The sequence below is a fragment of the Grammomys surdaster genome, unplaced genomic scaffold (genome assembly GCF_004785775.1).
Source record: "Grammomys surdaster isolate TR1022 unplaced genomic scaffold, NIH_TR_1.0 172, whole genome shotgun sequence".
Lineage (NCBI taxonomy): Eukaryota > Metazoa > Chordata > Mammalia > Rodentia > Muridae > Grammomys > Grammomys surdaster.
Genome location: NW_021604620.1, coordinates 7,201,703 through 7,219,399, shown reverse-complemented (window position 1 = coordinate 7,219,399; position 17,697 = coordinate 7,201,703). Strand labels below are relative to the sequence as shown.

The 17,697-nt window shown below is 45.0% G+C and overlaps 1 protein-coding gene across 1 annotated transcript in view; it reads left to right on the top strand.

Annotated features, from left to right (window-relative positions):
* Nucleotides 1-17,697, top strand: part of Gadl1 (glutamate decarboxylase like 1) — a 141,517-nt gene that overhangs the window by 56,661 nt on the left and 67,159 nt on the right. The gene's annotated exons all lie outside the window — the stretch shown is intronic.

Sequence of the window (17,697 nt, the reverse complement as noted above, 5' to 3'; positions counted from 1 at the left end):
GGGGGGAGAGGGAGGAAGAGAGAGGAGACAGCTGCTGTGATGTCATGATGTCCTGAGATGGGATGGGTTAGTACCCTCAGAAACCCCTGGGACTCCTGGAGCATTTGATTTTTGAGTATGTTTTTGGTCACTAGGTATACAGAGACCCCTTGCTGTTGCCTATTTTCAAACTGGGCTTGAGAGCACAGTTTAAGACACTATTAACTGTGACCCCAGGGTTAGCTCCAAATCCTCAATCTTCTCTGGCCTCTTGAGCAGGGAAGGAGCCAGGGGAGATGTTCACTCAATCTATGGATAAGAAGAGACATCAGGGGGTCATTTGGATCTGGGCAGAGAACCTTGGTTATGAAACCATCCTGACAGCTCACTGGTGGGCTGGGGGTTTTAAACCTGACCCAGAGGCAGAGAGAAAGGAGGGAGATGGGCTATTTCCTCCCCATTGTTCTTCACACAGCAGCTGTCAGTTTGGGGCATCTCTGTCTGAAGGCTACCTCTTCCCAGAGCTTTTCATTACACCATGTCAGGAGGCAACACTTGTCACTGATGTATGCGGATGGTGTCTCGACATGTCCTTCCTCTGCTTCATTGCCGGCTTCAGACAGTAGCATGTGTGGACTGTGCCACCAACATCTAGTCACAGACATTCTGAGGCAATCATTTAGAATTCTGCCAGCGCCTCTATGCTGCTGTAGCCAGCTTACTGGATACGCTGCAAGATTCCGCAAAGTCAGTAGCCTCTCTCAGAGCCACGGAGAGCAGGGATCTATTCACAATAAGAGACAGACTGCCTTCTGCAGTGTGGTAGTGGCTTCCCTGGGGGTGAAGGGTTGGAAGCTCTAGTGGGTTTATTTTCCTGATTATGAAAGCCACAGGGCTCCCCTTACTTAAAGGTTCGATTGAAATCTAAGAGAAAAACCTCAGGAGGGGAACCTTTAAACGTCTCTATGGGGTAAAAAAGAATGGCCCTGGAGAGGATGAGGCAGTTGTACTTTGTAGAGAGATTAACTTCATGGAGACAGTCTTAACTGCATACTAGTTTGACCCTGGCTGCACACCGTAGCCATGCATTCTTGTGAACTCCTGGGAGTGAGTTTTTTTCCTGTATGGATGAACTTCTTTATCTCAGCTCTGCTATATATAGCTTTGGACACTTGGGGCTTTATCATCTAGAATTCAAAGCTTTGATCATAATTATTTAGAGTAATCATTGCCGGAAATGGCTATTGCCAGGGCAAATGAGGTCCTAGAACATGCCTTCCATCCACAGGCTAACAAGGCTGGATGGTGGTGCTTATAACTCACTGGGGGTCTGGTTACTGTCAGTCCACCGTGTCTTCCCAGAGAAGGTTTAGGGCATCAGTGGGCTTGAGGAGTGTGTTGATGTCAGAAATAGAGCTAGGGTGGGAACCCTACAGATCACCCCATGGTGCTACGAGACACAAATCCCTTGATTTCCGACAAGTTCAGGTCTCAAGAAATCGACATGCGTGTCACATGTAGAAGGCTCTGGACACACTGTTCAAAGTTCACTTCCTTTCTCACAGGCAAGCTGAGAACCAGACATTCTTCTTTGCCCAAGTTCTGTGTTTTCTCTCACCAAGTACAGCTCGAGTAAGCAATGAGATTGAGATTCCAACCCTGACAAGTGAGCCCGGGAGGAAGAACTCAGTTGGCACACGTTGGCCTAGCAGGCATGAAGCCCATGCACCAGGTGTGGTCCTGCACACCTTTAATCTTGATCCCAGAAGGTCGAGGCAGAAGGGTCAGACATACAGAGTCATCCTTGATTCCATGAAGTTCAAGGCAGCTGGAGCTCTACAGACCCCACCCGAGATAAGCAAGCAATACCGTTAGCAATACAAAATACCTCATAGGCTCTAACCTCAGCCCACCATGGAATCCCATAGCCTACGGGTTCCCAAATGGAGATGGCAGAGAGATTCCAAATAATAAATTAACCTTATTTCCCAGCCGTAGAGAAATCACAGTGCTGATGTCTCTACTGACTCTGCCATGTCTACGGTTCTCCACTTTCCGACTCCTCTGAATGCAGCTGACTCCTCCAGCCTTTGCCTGTAGTTTCATCTCAGCAGGCTCTCCTTCCTCCAGATTGTACAGAAGTTCTACAGGCAGCCAGGGTCCCCTAGGACTGGTAGTAGCGTGTTCTACACACTCTGTCTCTTGTCTCCTTCAGGACACTTTCAGTTTGTAGAGAAGGGTTCTGGCATTTTGTTTAAACACTATAAGTCTTATAACTAGAGACCAGTTGGGTCAATGGGTCCTAGGAGCCACCTGGTCCTCCTGCTTGAAATCTATGAGAGCACTCTATGTGCTTCCCCCCTTTCTTCTTTCTCCTGATTCTTCTCTGGCTCCTTCTCTTCCACCCCCTCTTCCTCTCTCTCTTCCTCCTGCCTCCCCTCCTTCTCCTTTCCCTCCTCTCCATCTCCCCTCCGTCTCCACACCCTTGCTGTTTGCCGATAGTAAGCTTCCAGTCTAAGACTCAAAGCCCTTCCAACCACACTGTTTCTTTACAGAACCACTACAAATGGCAAAATACAACTTCAGCAGAAAGCAAAAAGCAAACCGAGACTTAGCCAGTTTCATTAGAAAAATAATTGTGTTTCTTCTCGGAGAGCAGCTAGATCAATGGAAATTAGAGACGATGTTCCCGAGTGGTTCTAAGCCATCAGACTCATTCCCTGAGGAAATTACATGGCATCTCTCAAACCAAAGAGGGAACCAAACCGTGCTTTTTATCTTCAGAATTTAAGGACCTTTCTTAGAAGCAGCTTAGTTACTGTGCGGAAGAGAGTCAAAGCTTCCTTAATCAATGTGAGGGACAGTTTCATTTTTAAACAAATTCTTATTATATTTATTTGTATGGAGGTGGTGTGTGTGTGTGGTGTGTGTGAGTTCAAAGTACAACTTAAAGGAGTAAGTTAGTTCTCTCTACCATGAAGGTTCCAAAGATTGAACCTAGGTCATCAGACTTGGAGAGAAGTAATCCACTGAGCCACCTGAGCCCTCTCCTCCCCTACTCCATTCTGCACCTCTCTCTCTCTCTCTTTCTCTCTCTCTCTCTCTCTCTCTCTCTCTCTCTCTTCCCCCTCCCCCCTTTTTTCTCATTTTTTTACAGTATTGCACTGGAACCCAGGGCTTCAAAGAGGTTCATCAACTGTTCTACAACTGAGCCACATCCTCTTTTATTAGTTAAACACAATGTGTCTGATTTCATGTAGGTGTTTAGCTTTTTTGAATGAAACCGTAAAACTCCTGGCCCTTGGGTTAAATCTGGCCAGTGGATAGCCAAGAGCATTTATTTGAATATGGTGAGTGGCTGCCTGCCAAGTTGTCCTCTTTGTGACAAAAAACCAGAGGCCTTTGAGCAGCTGATGCTGGCAGCAGCTGCTCCTCTCCTCTTACAAAACTGAGGAGAAAGCTTTGCCTGATCACTTGCATTTCAGTTTGAGCCAGGAAGTCTTAGGATTAAAAATTCCCCAGCGGGTCTTAGCTTGTCCATCTGGGAGCCCACAGGATATCTCCTCTTCAGGTCAAGGTGCTGGGTTTTGAAAAAAAGACAACTCTACCCTTAGATGAGATAGGACCTAAGTAGGCTGCACACTGCTGGGCATGCAGGGAGTGTGATTGTCATGTGTTCAGTCCAAGTCCAGGGGCAAGTCACATGTGAACTATAGGAACACAAGATTTTTTTCTGTCTGAAGAAATGTCCACTCAAAGGTCACTTCAGCACATTCCTGTATTTTATCCTAAGACTATGGGAGTGGAGGGGGGGCTTTTTGTTTTCTACTTGACAGTTTTGACTTTAGCCAGATTTGACTATAAACCCTTTGATTCATTTTATTTGTTTTTGTTTGTTTGTTGGCAGAGTCTGTTATAGTCTAGGCTGTCCTTGAAGGCCCCAGATAATTGAGGAAGATCTTGACTTGAGATCTTCCTGTCCCCATTTCACAGGCGTTGGATTTATAGCACCACTATAAATCTGTTTAGAGCACCACTATGCCTGCCAATTCATGTGGGGCTGGGGCTCAAACCCGCATCTCCAGCCTCCAGGGTTCATTTTACAGTGATTTCCCAGGCCAGTTCTAAGCAAGAATCCTCATGGCTATATTAATATTAACAGTTTCCAGGGAAGAACAAGAAAATCGCATTTCAGAAATTGCCTTCCTACCTCGAATTTTTCACTTTCATAAAATCAATCTCCTGCCTCTACTGCAAGCCTCAGAGGCCAGACCTCCAGAGGATGATCGGTGTCCAGAAAATGTAGGCCAGAGGCCTTGCTGGGGAAAGTGTAAAATTCTCTGTGAGGAAGAGCCATGCCCTTGTTAGCGGCATTCGGATAAGCCGGAGACACGGGCTGATTTCATTTGATACCATGCTCTCTGTGTGGAATCTTCTAGCACCAATGCCAAGTAGCATACTTGCTTCCCGTCAGTTCTGTCCGATTCAAAAGAGAGCATCTCCCAGTGCGCCTGTCCTTGTACTTTAGATAGACACAATTAATCCATCTAGATGGGAGAAAGATGTCTGAAGTTAATAAGTTTTTGTTTCCAGGCATTCATTCAAACATGCCACAAATAATCAAAACATTCCCAGAAGGTGGGCTGCAGCACCCTGTCATTATCCTCAATTACACATCAGTGAAACCATGACATGATGAAGCCGAGGGATCCAACTGACAGTGGTGCCATAAATATCCAGGGTTCAAAGCACCAAACGAATGCTGGGCATTCCTGCTGTGTGTGGGTAGCTGGTGAGCTGGGGTTACCACCAGCAGCCAGAGCCCAGAGCATCATCTCCTCTTCCAGGGCCTGTTCCATGGTCTTTCATATGCAGCCACCACCCCGAGCTCTGCTGTATTTTTCCATCACGTTCTTCGACCGCCTCTCTCATCTCACCCCTCTTGCTTTTCTCCCCCTTTCCCTTCTTTTCCTTCCAAATCCTACCATGTTATAAGCTGCCTTGTGTCATGTGCACCGGTGTAGGGTAAACTGTAATGGTTAAAGGTCATTGTCAATTTGACTGAACATGGAACCTCCAAGGAGGCAAACCTCTGTTGAGTATCTGTGAGGTCATTTCCAGAGAGGTTTAACTGAGGAGGAAGTCCCCTCCTGCTCCATGCTTGAATTTGAGCGATACCAGGGGTGGGATCCCAGACTATATAAAAAGGGAAAGCAGGCAGAAGCTGGCTGAGCCCTCAAATGTATCTCTCTCTTCCCCTAACTATGGATGCAGTGTCCTCAGAGTTCCAATGCACCCATCTCCATGCCTTTCCAGACATGATGGACTGAGTCTCTTCAAACCACGAGCCCACTAAACTTCTTCCATCCTTCAGCTCCTGTGTCAACACAGGCCAGGAGGAATCACAGAATGTCAGGGCTGGGGGGCCAGCCGGACTGGAGAGGATCAGAGTTCCTGTCTGCAGAGTTGACTTGGTAAAGTTAGTCCCATCTGTTCTGACACACTTCTAGCTGCTCAACATAAGTGACTGACTGTTCTGCACATCACAGCAAGTCACAACAAAAACAGCAAATCTGAATGCTGGATGGATATGTGTTCTGGCTTTATTTCTGTGTCATCTCTGAGAAAACCGTAGACTTGCGTCTTTCGTATCTTGGAGTTTATCTTCCTCCTGAGGAAGATTCCAGCAAGCTCCTTATTCTGTCTGTCTGAGTACAGGGAAGGATGCTGTTCTTTACATATACATGTGCAGGCATGTATGCCGACACAAATAATACAAAAACGAAGCCACATAATAACCCGAGTTTCATGTTCTCATGTAGACTCAGCATGGCAGCTGACTCTAGACCCAACATAAACTTGATGCGATGCTGATGGAAAGATTTAGGATGATACTTAATTTTATTTTATTCATTTTATTTTTCATTGTGCACACGTACACGTGTGCTCGTGCATGTGAGCATGTATGGTCTTTTGTGTGTGAGCATGTGTGTGTTCCTGTGTGTGTGAGCATATTTGTATGAGCTTTGTGCATGTGCTTGTGTGTGAGCATATGCTTGTGAGTTCAAACTTAAGGATAACATTGGGAGTCATCATTAATCGCTCTCTCTTCTTATTCATAAGGCATGATCTCAGTCAGACTAATTAGTTGGTTTTACTAGTCAGCTTATTCTGGGCTCCACTTCTGAGTTTAGTATTACTAACCACATCTGGCTGGTGTTTCTGTGAGTTCTGGGGATAGGAACTGTGCTTCTCATACCTGCAGGGCAAGAGCTTTAGTCACTGGGTCATCTTCCCAGCCCCAGATCAGGGTTTTTCAATGTGGAGTTAAAACCCATCATAAGAGTGGCTTCTGGTCAGTATCATCTGATGGTAATAATAATAATAATAATAATAATAATAATAATACAATAACATGACCCTTTGTACACATGGAAAATTTAGAATTTTTTGCTATGGAATAAGATTTTGTATTGGTATCTGTAAGAATGGAACTGGGAATGTCAATGTTCCTGGAGGCTAAGCCCCATTGTACCAATTGACCTTGAGTGATAGAGTCAATTACAAGAGACAGTAGCTTGTCTTATTTTTCTTTTAATGAATGGAAGAAAATAGGATGGAACAGAAAAATCCCAGGGTGCATTCACTGCAGAGTAAAGCACATTATTCCCTGAAATGTGTGTTTTAGCTTGTCTGTGGGTGAAGGTCCTGTGTCCTTCTGTAATTACAAATAATCTCTTATGATTATTTTCATTGGCACTTGAAAAAGCACCATTTTAGACTGTCATTAACAGAGACGGCGTGCTGACGGGCACTCGGGGAAAACTGGAAAAATCTCCCTCTGCTCTGAGAGAAGCCCAACGGGGCTATTTTTAAACGCTAGTCAGGAGGCAGCGGGGCTGCTGGGTGATCCCTGCACCATCAAATGCCTCCCTATTTTTAGAAGCATTTACACAGCCTCAAAGAAACGGAGACTAACTTTCCCGTCTCCTGTAGGCAGTGTCATGGTTTCAAATTATTAAATTGCATTTCTTAAAAATATCTTTGTAGCTCAGCCTCTTCACTCTCTAGTCAGCTCACGGCAGCCATTAGATAGGAGGGCTTAAGGGAGAATTGTACTTCGGGAAAAAATGTAGAGTTTCAGCCTGTGCTCTATCAAAACTTTGAAAAGCCCTGTAGGAAAACTTAGCAATACTTCCTGTAAGAAGGGGTGGGGTGGGCTTCATAAGCACCCAACAGGCTGTAATGCTTGATGGTTTCTGCAGAGATCAGACTGATTCAGACCTGGGATGTCTGATCATATGCTAGCATCACTCAAACCTCTAACAGGAAACTCTGGAAGCTGTGTCCTCCCATCTCCCCTGCCCTCCCCTCACTCTTCCTCCCATCTCTTCCTCTTCCCTCCCTCCCCCTGCATGTCCCCTCATCCTCTTGTTTCTTCCTTCTTCTTTCCTCCTGTCTCTCCTCCTCCCCTTCTCTTCTCCCTCCCTCCTCTGTTCTCCTTCCCTGTACTCTCCTCACCCCATACGTCCTTTCCTGGATAAGAAACCCATGTCCCGAAAGCTGCTGTTCCTGAGAGCCATTTTGCTGTGAGGCTGCTCTAGTGTCCTACGATTAAAGGATCCAGTGAGTCAAAGGAGAAAGAGCATCCCATGGGGGTTGCATCTAGTAGACTACAGGACTTGGCAGGGGACAATCAGGGGGACCTTAGAGCTAAGCCACACACATCTACAAAACATCTTTCCTGCCCTGGGGCCCAGAGCTGAAGGGATGATTATGTTCAGAGAATACTGGAAGAGAGAAACTGCTTTCAGTTTCTAAAAGCAGCTCAGGTTCTCAAGAGGCTATCAACCTGAAGGCTGAAGGGGGAAGACACAGACAGCATGTTAAATCTTTCTTGCATAGCATCATGAATTAAACTTCTCACACAACATTCCTTCTCTGACTATTATGAAGTTAATAATGATTTATTTATTAACAAAAGCAAGCAGGAAAGTCCTATGCTGCCGGATACCACACACATGTACAGTGGACTCTTTCCAAAACTAGCTTAATCAGGTGAATCCTGAGTCAGGTCTCAGAAGGCTGACAGTACAGGTATTGTCAGTAGCTGTGATGACAGGAAGGTATGAAAGGATAGGTTGGGAAGGCGAGGCGACAAGTTCACCCATCTGTGCAACAACCCAGAGAGTGGAAAGGTGGGCTGTTCACCAGTTCTTCCAAAATGCATGTACAAGCTTCCTAGACAACATCAGAGTCTATGCCTAGCATCATCCAGGCAAAGGGAATGTGGTCTCGAGAACACAGAAGCAGAGGGCTCCTACAGATGACAGCCATGGCTCATGAATACCTCACAAGGGTGGGAAAGAGATGCATCAATTCTCTGATTCCCCCAAAAGTAGCCCAACTGAAGTGGGTCATGATGAGAGCTCCGCCTCCTGACAGACAAAGTCCAGCCACTTAGAAACAAGAAGAGCCTTTTGCAAGTTAGATTCTGTTCTAGAAGACGTTTACTTTTACTGTAACAAGTTGAAGAAAGCTTAAAGTAGCAGAAAGAAAAAGAATCAATTAAATAAATGCCCCTTTCCCCAAATAGACAAATCAAAGAAATGCCGTAAGGAAAAGGAAAGGACTAAGCAAAGGACTCAAGGGGAGTGGATGCTGACTTTGGGATAAAGATGAAAATGGAGCAAAGTTCAGCCTCTGGGTGAGCCAAGGCTCAGAACATGAGACCTGGCTGCTCAGAGTTAAGGGAAACGGCTAATAAATAAGCAAATCTTAGTCACAGGGGTATGTGAGGTTCACGCCCCAGTATCAGTCATTAATATACATGACACTAGGGAAAGAAGTTGTACAGAATTGAGGCAGGGGAATTGCTTTAAAATACTACTCTTTATGACTTATTAGAAGTAAATGATTCTATGACCCACTTCTTATCTGTATGAATTTATGTGTGGGATATGTAATTATTTGTTCATGTATTCATGTTGGGAGGTCAGGAGTCAACCTTCAGTGTCCACCTCTGTTACTGTCCACCTTGCTTTATTATTTTGTAACAACAGAGTCTTTCATTTCACTGGCTCTGCCTACTTGGTAAGACTGGTTGACCAGTAAGCCCCAGGAGGCAAGAGGCTGCACGTGAAGAGTACTGGTCAACCTGTGGTCCTGCCTTTTCAACTCAGCCAAGGTTCTTATTGGTTGATTGGGAGGACAGTAGGTGAAGATTTCCACTCCACAGTGTGGTCTTACAGTCATGGATAATTACCCCTAAGTGAATAGGTGAAGGGTGTCTATCCCAAAGGTTCTCCTTCCCGGGGAAACCCAAAGGGACGAAAGAGGCAAGGTTTGGGCCATGGCTTATCTCTGTTCATTCAGTCAGAGAAAGAGACAGACATGACGGCAGAGCAGCCAGGCTTAAATCTGCTTCTGTAGTTGCCTTGTGGGTCCAAGTGAGGAGCTGATGTTGGTTAACCAGAGCAGCTTCCTAGGAATCCATCTGCCCAGCTCAGCATGAACAAAGGCCTTTGAGTGACCTGTGCTTTACTACTGAAATCACTTAGAAACTGAAATGATTCACCCTTCCTTCCTTCCTTCCTTCCTTCCTTCCTTCCTTCCTTCCTTCCTTCCTTCCCCCATCCATTTACTTTTCTCTCTCATCTCTTTACTCCCTTTCTCCCCCTCTCTCTTCCTTCTCTTTCTGACATTTCATAAAATGCCTTCATTGACTTCTCTTCAAAGCATGTCAAATCTCCATTCTTAATATAAAGTCATCTTTTTTTAGAATTTCTGGGTATTGTATTCATGTCAATTTCATCCTCCTCCTTCAGTTCCTTCTGTGTTCCTGTACTGCTGCTCAGACTCATGACCTCTTTCTTCATTATTGTCACATACACACACACACACACACACACACACACACACTCACTCATACACACAGATACAAATACACACACACACACACACAAAGAATACACAGACATACACACACAGAGACACACAGACATACACAGACATACACACACACACAGCCACACACAGAGAAACATACACAAAGCATATAGACACACACAGAGGTGTACACACACAGAGACACACAGACAAACAGGCACACATACACACATACCTTCTTAGATTTCATTTAGTGTTGCATGTATAGGTATGTGTTTAGGAGTGACTGCTTGATAACTTTTAGGGGGCTCATTTCTAAAGAAGACTGATTCTCCCTCTCTCCAAGCTGAGACATCTTAAGAGCTATGTTACTAAGAAGGGTAGATATGGATAAACAATCAGATCTGCTGCATTCTTTAGAGGAAGATCCTGGGCAACTCTGCCTACTGGTCTAAGATTTCCTATAAGACCTTCATTCTGTTCTGTCAGTCCCCTTTGTATTTTGTGCTGTTTTGACTCTATGGTGGGCAACTTTGTCACTCCACAAGAAAGTCCCATGAGGACATCACACTCTGGATTAGGGTGCTAACTCCCTGCTCTGTGGCTGTCTTTGCAAGTGAGGGAGTAAAAGAAAGGGTGAGTGACCACCACTGGGAGGGATCAGGCACACTGGCAAGCACGCCAGAGAGGTAGGATACTACTCAGAGACTGAGGGAAGTCTCCGATGATCATGAGTCCCAAGATGGCTGTTTAGAGCACAGAATAAGATTCCTCACCTCTGTTGGGCACATGAGAGAAATCCAGCCCAGCTGTGACTCTGTCTGAGCTGACACCTACAGCTGAATCAAAAGCAGCCATATTGCCTGATCCCCTCTTCACCTTTCCAGATCTGAAACACTTACTATCTTCAGAAGCCTTCGAGGATTTTCACACAAATCCTCCTCACTGTGTCTGAGATTCCTTGGCCATTCTTTTCCTGCCTTCCATCCAGCTCTATAGCTAAGCTGAAACTCATTAATTAACTCTAATCATCCAGAATTATCACCTAATCCTACCCCTCCCAACCTCCCCTCTCTCAATCCTGGGCTGATGTGTTCCCTCTGAAGAGCCCTGTGTGGCATCTCTAAGGTTCTGAAAGGGACCTTGCCACCAAACCATGTGACCCATTTCTCTGCCTCCTGTCCTAGCACCTGTAGTGTAGTTTGCTTCTCTGCCTCTGTTCCCATGAGAAGCTTCTTAATGACAGTGGTATTTGGATTCATTGTCACATCTCCAGAGCCTGGCACAAGTGTCTGTGTATGTTAGGGTACTTGAAATGTTTACTACATAAGTAAATGGAGCCAGTTAGTAGGTCTGGTCCTTTCTTAAGTTGACTTTTAAAATACTATTTTTTTCTTGAGTCCTTCATACATGTATACAGTGTAACATGATCATGTGTACCACACTTCATGTTTCCTTCCCAACTCCTCCAACATACCCCCTTATGCCTCCTTCCACTTCATCTCTCCTTGTCGGTGTGTCTGTGTGTCTGTCTGTGTGTCTCTGTGTGTGTCTGTTTGTGTCTCTGTGTGTGTGTGTCCTGAATGTGTATGTAGCACAGAGGCCACTAGAGGGGTTTGGATCTCCTAGAGGTGAAATCATGTACAGTTGTGAACTACATGACATGGATGCTAGGCACTAAACTTGGATCCTATGAAAGAGCATGAGATGCTCTTAACCACTGAGCTGTCTCTCCAGTACTCCCCACTTTGCTGATAACCCACTAAGTCCAATTCATACTTCTCTGATGTATATGGGGTAAGGCTATCTGCTGGAAAGTGAAAAAAGTCTACTAATGGCACAGAGGAGGAGGAAGAACTATCATGCTCCCTACCAGCATCTGTCATTGGACAGAACTCAGTGTAGGGAGGCTTGGAGAACACCTTCCCCATCAGAATTTTGGCTGGATTGATCTTGTGGAGGTAACCACAGCTAGAGTTAGTTCACAGTGTGATAACCATTGCGTTTCACAGCTTTCTTCCACATCTGGCTCTTACTGAATGATGTTCTAGGTTACAGTCGCACTTTTTTTTTAAAGCAAACTGAATTTTATTCCATACATTCTATCATCAAGTATCAGCTCAAGTACCTAGTACCACCCTGGAGTTGCACGTCCAGGACCCTGGCATCACAGTATAAATTGTACAAGAAGAAACACAAGTTTGGAATGAATTAATTACCATAAAGATGATTCCTGGAGCCCATTGGCTGAAGAATTTAGAAAAGTTGTTTGCATGTCAGCAATGGTGGCCTGGGATAGAATAGAGGGAAAGCAATAGGAGAGAATTGTTGGTAGGTTTTATTCATCAAGCTAAAATGTTGATCACTGAAGAGTAGTAAAGCAGAAGGTCTGTGAGTGAAATACAGAATTTTGATGTAGTCTGTGTGGTCACTTTTGTGATCTGGACAGGAGAAGATGCAACCCATTGGCTGGGCTGAGCTTTTGAGGATGTCCTGAAATACCCCAGATTTAAGCAATCTTTCTTCGAGTGTCCATTGTTTAAGCAGCAGAAGGCAATGAACTAAGAGGCAAGCCCCAAGCCCAAGCTGTCTTGATTTGAACTCCAGCATCTCAGAGACACGAGATCTAGGGTATTTGAATTTAAATGCCATCATCATGCTCAGTGTCTGAATAAATAGTCTGACTTTAGAAAATGTCAGCCCCGCTTATGATTATCAGATGTGCTAGATTAAGCGTTGTGACCCAGAGGGAAAGCGAAAGCTGAGCCCCACTCCCTGCCTATCTTTACTGTGTAATCTATTCTCAGCCCTTTGCAGACAAAGGGGCCTGACTCTTCCATTAAATGTTTCCCAGATATCCTTGAAGATTGGCTCTTGTCTAGATTTGACCAGCAGAAGGTTCAGATAAGAGGTTAAAGGCGAGAAGCCATGTCCTTCTATCTGTGAAGCAGTAAAAGGCACAGAAGCCAGGCAACAGAAAGTATTTTAAAAATGAAGTAATTGGGGAGACAGCTCAGTGGGTAAGAGCACTTGCTGCACACCATAAAGACATGAATTCGAATCCTTAGCTGCAGCTTAGTGACCCACATCAGAGCTTTAGGTTCAGGGAAAGATCCTGTTTCAAAGGAGTAAGGTGGAGAGTGATAGGTAAGGGCACCCAACCTTGTCATTCATACATCTGTACACATGTGCACAGACACACATTGTCTTACTTAAGGTTTCTACTGCTGTGATGGAACACCATGTCCAAAAGCAACTTGGGAATGTTTATTTTGCTTATACTTCCATATCACAGTCCATTATCAAAAACAAGAGCTGATGCAGAGGCCATGGAGGATGCTGCTTACTGGCTTGCTCCCCATGGCTTGCTCAGCCTGCTTTCTTCTAGAACCCAGGACCGCCAGCCCAGGGATGGCTCTACCCACAATGTACTGGGACCTCCCATGTCAATCATTAGTTAAGAAGGTGCCCTATAGACTTGCTTATGTTATAGGGACATTTTCTGAATCGAGGGTCCCTCTCCTCAGCTGGCTCTATCTTGTATCAAGATAGTACCAAGTTGATATAAAAATTAGTCAACACACACATACACAGAAGTCACATACACCATAAATAAATGATAAAATAAAAACAGAAGGCTTTCAAGAACCAATTCCTTGGGTGAAAGAAGATCTTGTCAGAGAAATAGGACTGGTTCTGAGCACAGGGAGATTCAGTGAGGGTTTGTGCTCACACAGCATGGGAAGGGGTGGCAAAGAAAACATTAGCAACCAAAAGCAAATGAGTTAAATAGACTTAACAGGGTACTTGGGAAAAGTTAGAACCTGGAGGAGGGATGAAGAGTTTGTTTGACAATGTTGGTCGTCAGAAATCAGAGGCAGGACCTTCCCTCTAAGCTGCCTCAGGCCAGGTTCTTACTGTAATAGACAATACAGCTCCACCAAGAGGGAGGCTGATGTGAGCCTAGAGGGGCTTGGAACCGCTGACTGACAGTGTAGTTAGGTGAGGACCTTTGTCAGCAGGCCAGGAGGAGGCAGGTCTCTCCTGTACTGTCCATCCTCTGCAAACAGCCTCTCTCCATGATCACAGGTCCCCCCAGGTCATCCTAGTTCTAAGGCTGGCTGCTGACCTCTGGTCGGAATGGGACCAACACAGACAATAGGAGAGTAAGAGACACGGTCCTGTGCATGGGTACCAGTCAATCCTGATCCAGTTGGGCTTGCAGATATACATGCCATATAAGTCAGATCTCTACAAAAGTTGGGCTTTCCTCCCTTGCCACGGGCGTATATCTAACTACTTGTCTGGTGATCCCTAAGGACAATTTGAGTTACTATCCCAATACACAGCAACTGACATTCTCTCTGGGTTCTTGTGGCTGGATTTGTATCACTGGTGTACACCACCCTCCTAGTGCAGAGGGCATAAGTATGAACATTCCAACACAGCCCTTCTAACCAATGAGAAAAATAATTTCATTTGTTTTTGATAACTGAATCTCAAGCCTTTGGTGTTTTTTAATGGAACTTTACCAGGCAGGAGGATTTCTCTGAGCCATCAGATTAACTGTGTCACTGATGAAGGGCCATAGGTCTTCTCGCTCTGTTTCCTTGTCCCTTCTCTGTTGGATTTGCCTGTAACTATGTAGTTTGTCTCCTGAAAGGGTTGCTGCCTATTTCAATCCCTCATATCAGCCCCCAAAGCTTGAATGGCCAATATTCATTGTTTTATGTTGAATGCATGTGTATATTACATATATAAATGTGTTCTGTGTGCAGGGGTTTGTGTGTGAGAGAGACAGAGAAAGAGAGAGAAAGACAGAGAAAGAGACAGACAGACAGACGGACAGAGACAGAGGGACAGAGATAGAGACAGAAATACAAAAAGCAAGTGTACATGCATGTGGAAGCCATGGACCAACTTTGATTTCATGCCTTAGACACTGTCTACCCTATTTGTCTCCACAAGATCTCTCACATTTACCTTGAACCTGCTGTTCGGGCATGACTGGCTGGACCATGGCCCATGATTTCTCTGTCTTTCCCTCGTGCTAATACTACATATGCATGCCTGTTTGTCTTTAAATATTTATTTCTTTACTGACGTTTTGTGTATATGTGCATGCCTTTGTAAGTTTATGTGTAACAAGTACATGAAGGGACCACTGGAGGCCAGAAGGGGGCATTGGATCCCCTACAACAGGGGTAGAGGTGCTTGTACACCACCACGTGGGTGCTAGGAACTACACGCCGATCCTCTGCAAGGATAGTAAACATACCCAGAACTCCTTCTCCAGTCTCGGTTTTGTTATTTTTAATGCAAGTTCTAGAAGTTGAACTGAGATCCTCACACTTGGGTGGCAAGTGCTTTATTTTAATTGAGCCATCTTCCCAGCACCCAAAGCTCATTGGTTTTGAGATTATTTCAAATCATTCGTGGTTGATAAAATTGACTTCACAGTCACAAGGGGAGGAGCAGGAGATATGTTCCCGGTTTTGTGCAGGCTCATGCATATTTTGTCACAAAAGCATATGCAGTGGCCTTTTGATGTGGTGTCTGATCCATTCTTTACCTGGAAGCTACTCAGTTAAGTAGAGAATGTATAATACATTCTCTGATAAGACGAGAGGATTTTCTGGGATCCTTGTACATCAGTGACTCTTCTCATTGCTGCTTTGTTTGCTGTGGAAACAACAGGTATGGTTCCAGCCTTTGCAGTGAGGACATTTGGTGGCTATGGCTGTGATCAGCCAGAGCTTGTTGGGAAAACCCAAGTAGACTTAAGTTAGGCACTTTTGTAACCTTAATGCTCAGGTTAGAACAATCTATTTTGTGCAACGAGCATCAAGAATGGCCATCTGAGCTGGGCTGCTTTCATTTATTATTTTAAAGAGACTTAGGGCTTCCTCTTCATATTTCTTGTATAATGTTTTATATTCTGTAAAGCTGTGGTTTTTGTAATGAAATGTGTCTGGACCCATATTAAAATAGAAAACTCATCTTTCTCCATTTTATTTTGTTTTTATTAGTTCTTTTGAGAATTTTGTACAGTGGGGTTGATCTTATTTACTTTCCTCTACGAATCCCTTCTTCCTTTTGACTGTAAGCTCACCAGTCCATCTGGGCTGCTCAGATACCTGGGTAAGTAGCTGTCGCTGAAACAGGGTCACCCCATCAGGAGAGACATCCTTAAAGAAAACTGATTCTTGCCCTCAGCAGCTATCAATATCTCGCTCCTCAGCTAGAGGTGGAGTTTCATGCCCATCTTCCTCATCTCTATGCTGGGATGTTGTCTGGCTTGAGCTTGCACAGGTCCAGTGCATGCTACTGTAGCCACTCTGAGTTCATATGTGCATTTGCCGTGTCTAGAAGACAGTTTCCGGTAGTCATCCATTGCCTCTTATAAGCATTCCGACTCCACTTCCAAATGGTCCGTGAGCTTTTGGAGGAGGGAATGATATAGATGTCTTATTTGCTGCCTGACGAGTTGTGAGTCTGTTGATCACCATCTACTGAAGGTAGAAGCTTCTCTGATGAGCTTTAGAGATGCATAGATCTATAGGTAAAAGAGCCCAGCTGGGTCTGTGTGCCATGAGGGCAGGTAAGAGAGCCCCTGGTGGGGGAAACTCATCTTCATCTGGAAGGTGTTACCTTCTTAATGTTTTGTTCCATTCTTCACAGCTAACCAGTTAAGTAAAGGATGATTAGTACCTTCTCTGGTAAGATGAGAGCATTTTCTGGGACCCATGTATATTAGTGACTCTTCTCATTGTTGTGACCAAATACCTGACACAAATCAACTTAAGGGAGAAAGGCTTATTTTGGTTTCTGGTTTTAGGGGATGGAACCCATCATGGAGGAGAAGGAAGACAGAGAAGCATACAGCTCAGTGTTCCTCACATCCTCCCCTTTTGACAGAACAGGAAGAAGAGATCAGACAGGAAGTGGGACTGGGCTATAAATCCTCGTTTCTCCCCCTCGCTCCCAGCCCCCAGGACTTACTTTCTTCAATGAAGCTCTACCTCCCTTCTGTTTATTCCACTCATAAGTGAGGTGGAGAAAGCCTGTGGCTTCAGGGAGGGACATCACTGTCCTGATCACTTAGCGAGGGTACTCTGCCCAGCAGAGAGTAAGCTCTGTAGATGTGGGGACAGATAGGGAGTGATCCCTGCTTGAACACACAGAAAGAAAACATGCCTCAGCTGCTCATGACATGGAGACAGCACAGCAATAAAGCCAATGGGCACAGCCAAGTCTGAGACAAAACAGACCAGACCAGTGAGGAAGCTGAGGTGGAGAGAAGAGCTCTGAGAAGGGACCTAGTGGGAGACAAGCCCCGGATGGAGAGTGACAGGCATGAATAGGGTTACTGAAGTTTAAAACTCACATATAATTGGCGCATGTTCTACTGGCTTACGGATGATGTAAAGCCGAGACAAGTGCAAACAAGAGCTTGTCCAGGGGACACGCTCAGTGGAGAATGGTCAACAGAAGGTACTGGGGGCCCTCATAAGGACTCTTAGGAAGTTGTAGGGCCATGAGTGACTGGCCTGTGTGAACTTTTTCTGTTACTAAAGACAACATGACTTCCATTTAAGTAATGGGTGAAGACGGTCAAGTGATGACAGTCAGAGTCACCTAATGAGAAGCCACCAGTCCAGATATGGGAATGGAATTTGGTTGCAAATAAGAGAAATGGTGGCTGATGCTTCGGGATGATGAGCCACTGGTGCTGATGCTTTGCGATGATGAACCACTGGTGATGATGCTTTGCGATGATGAACCACTGGTGCTGATGCTTTGTGATGATGAACCACTGGTGCTGATGCT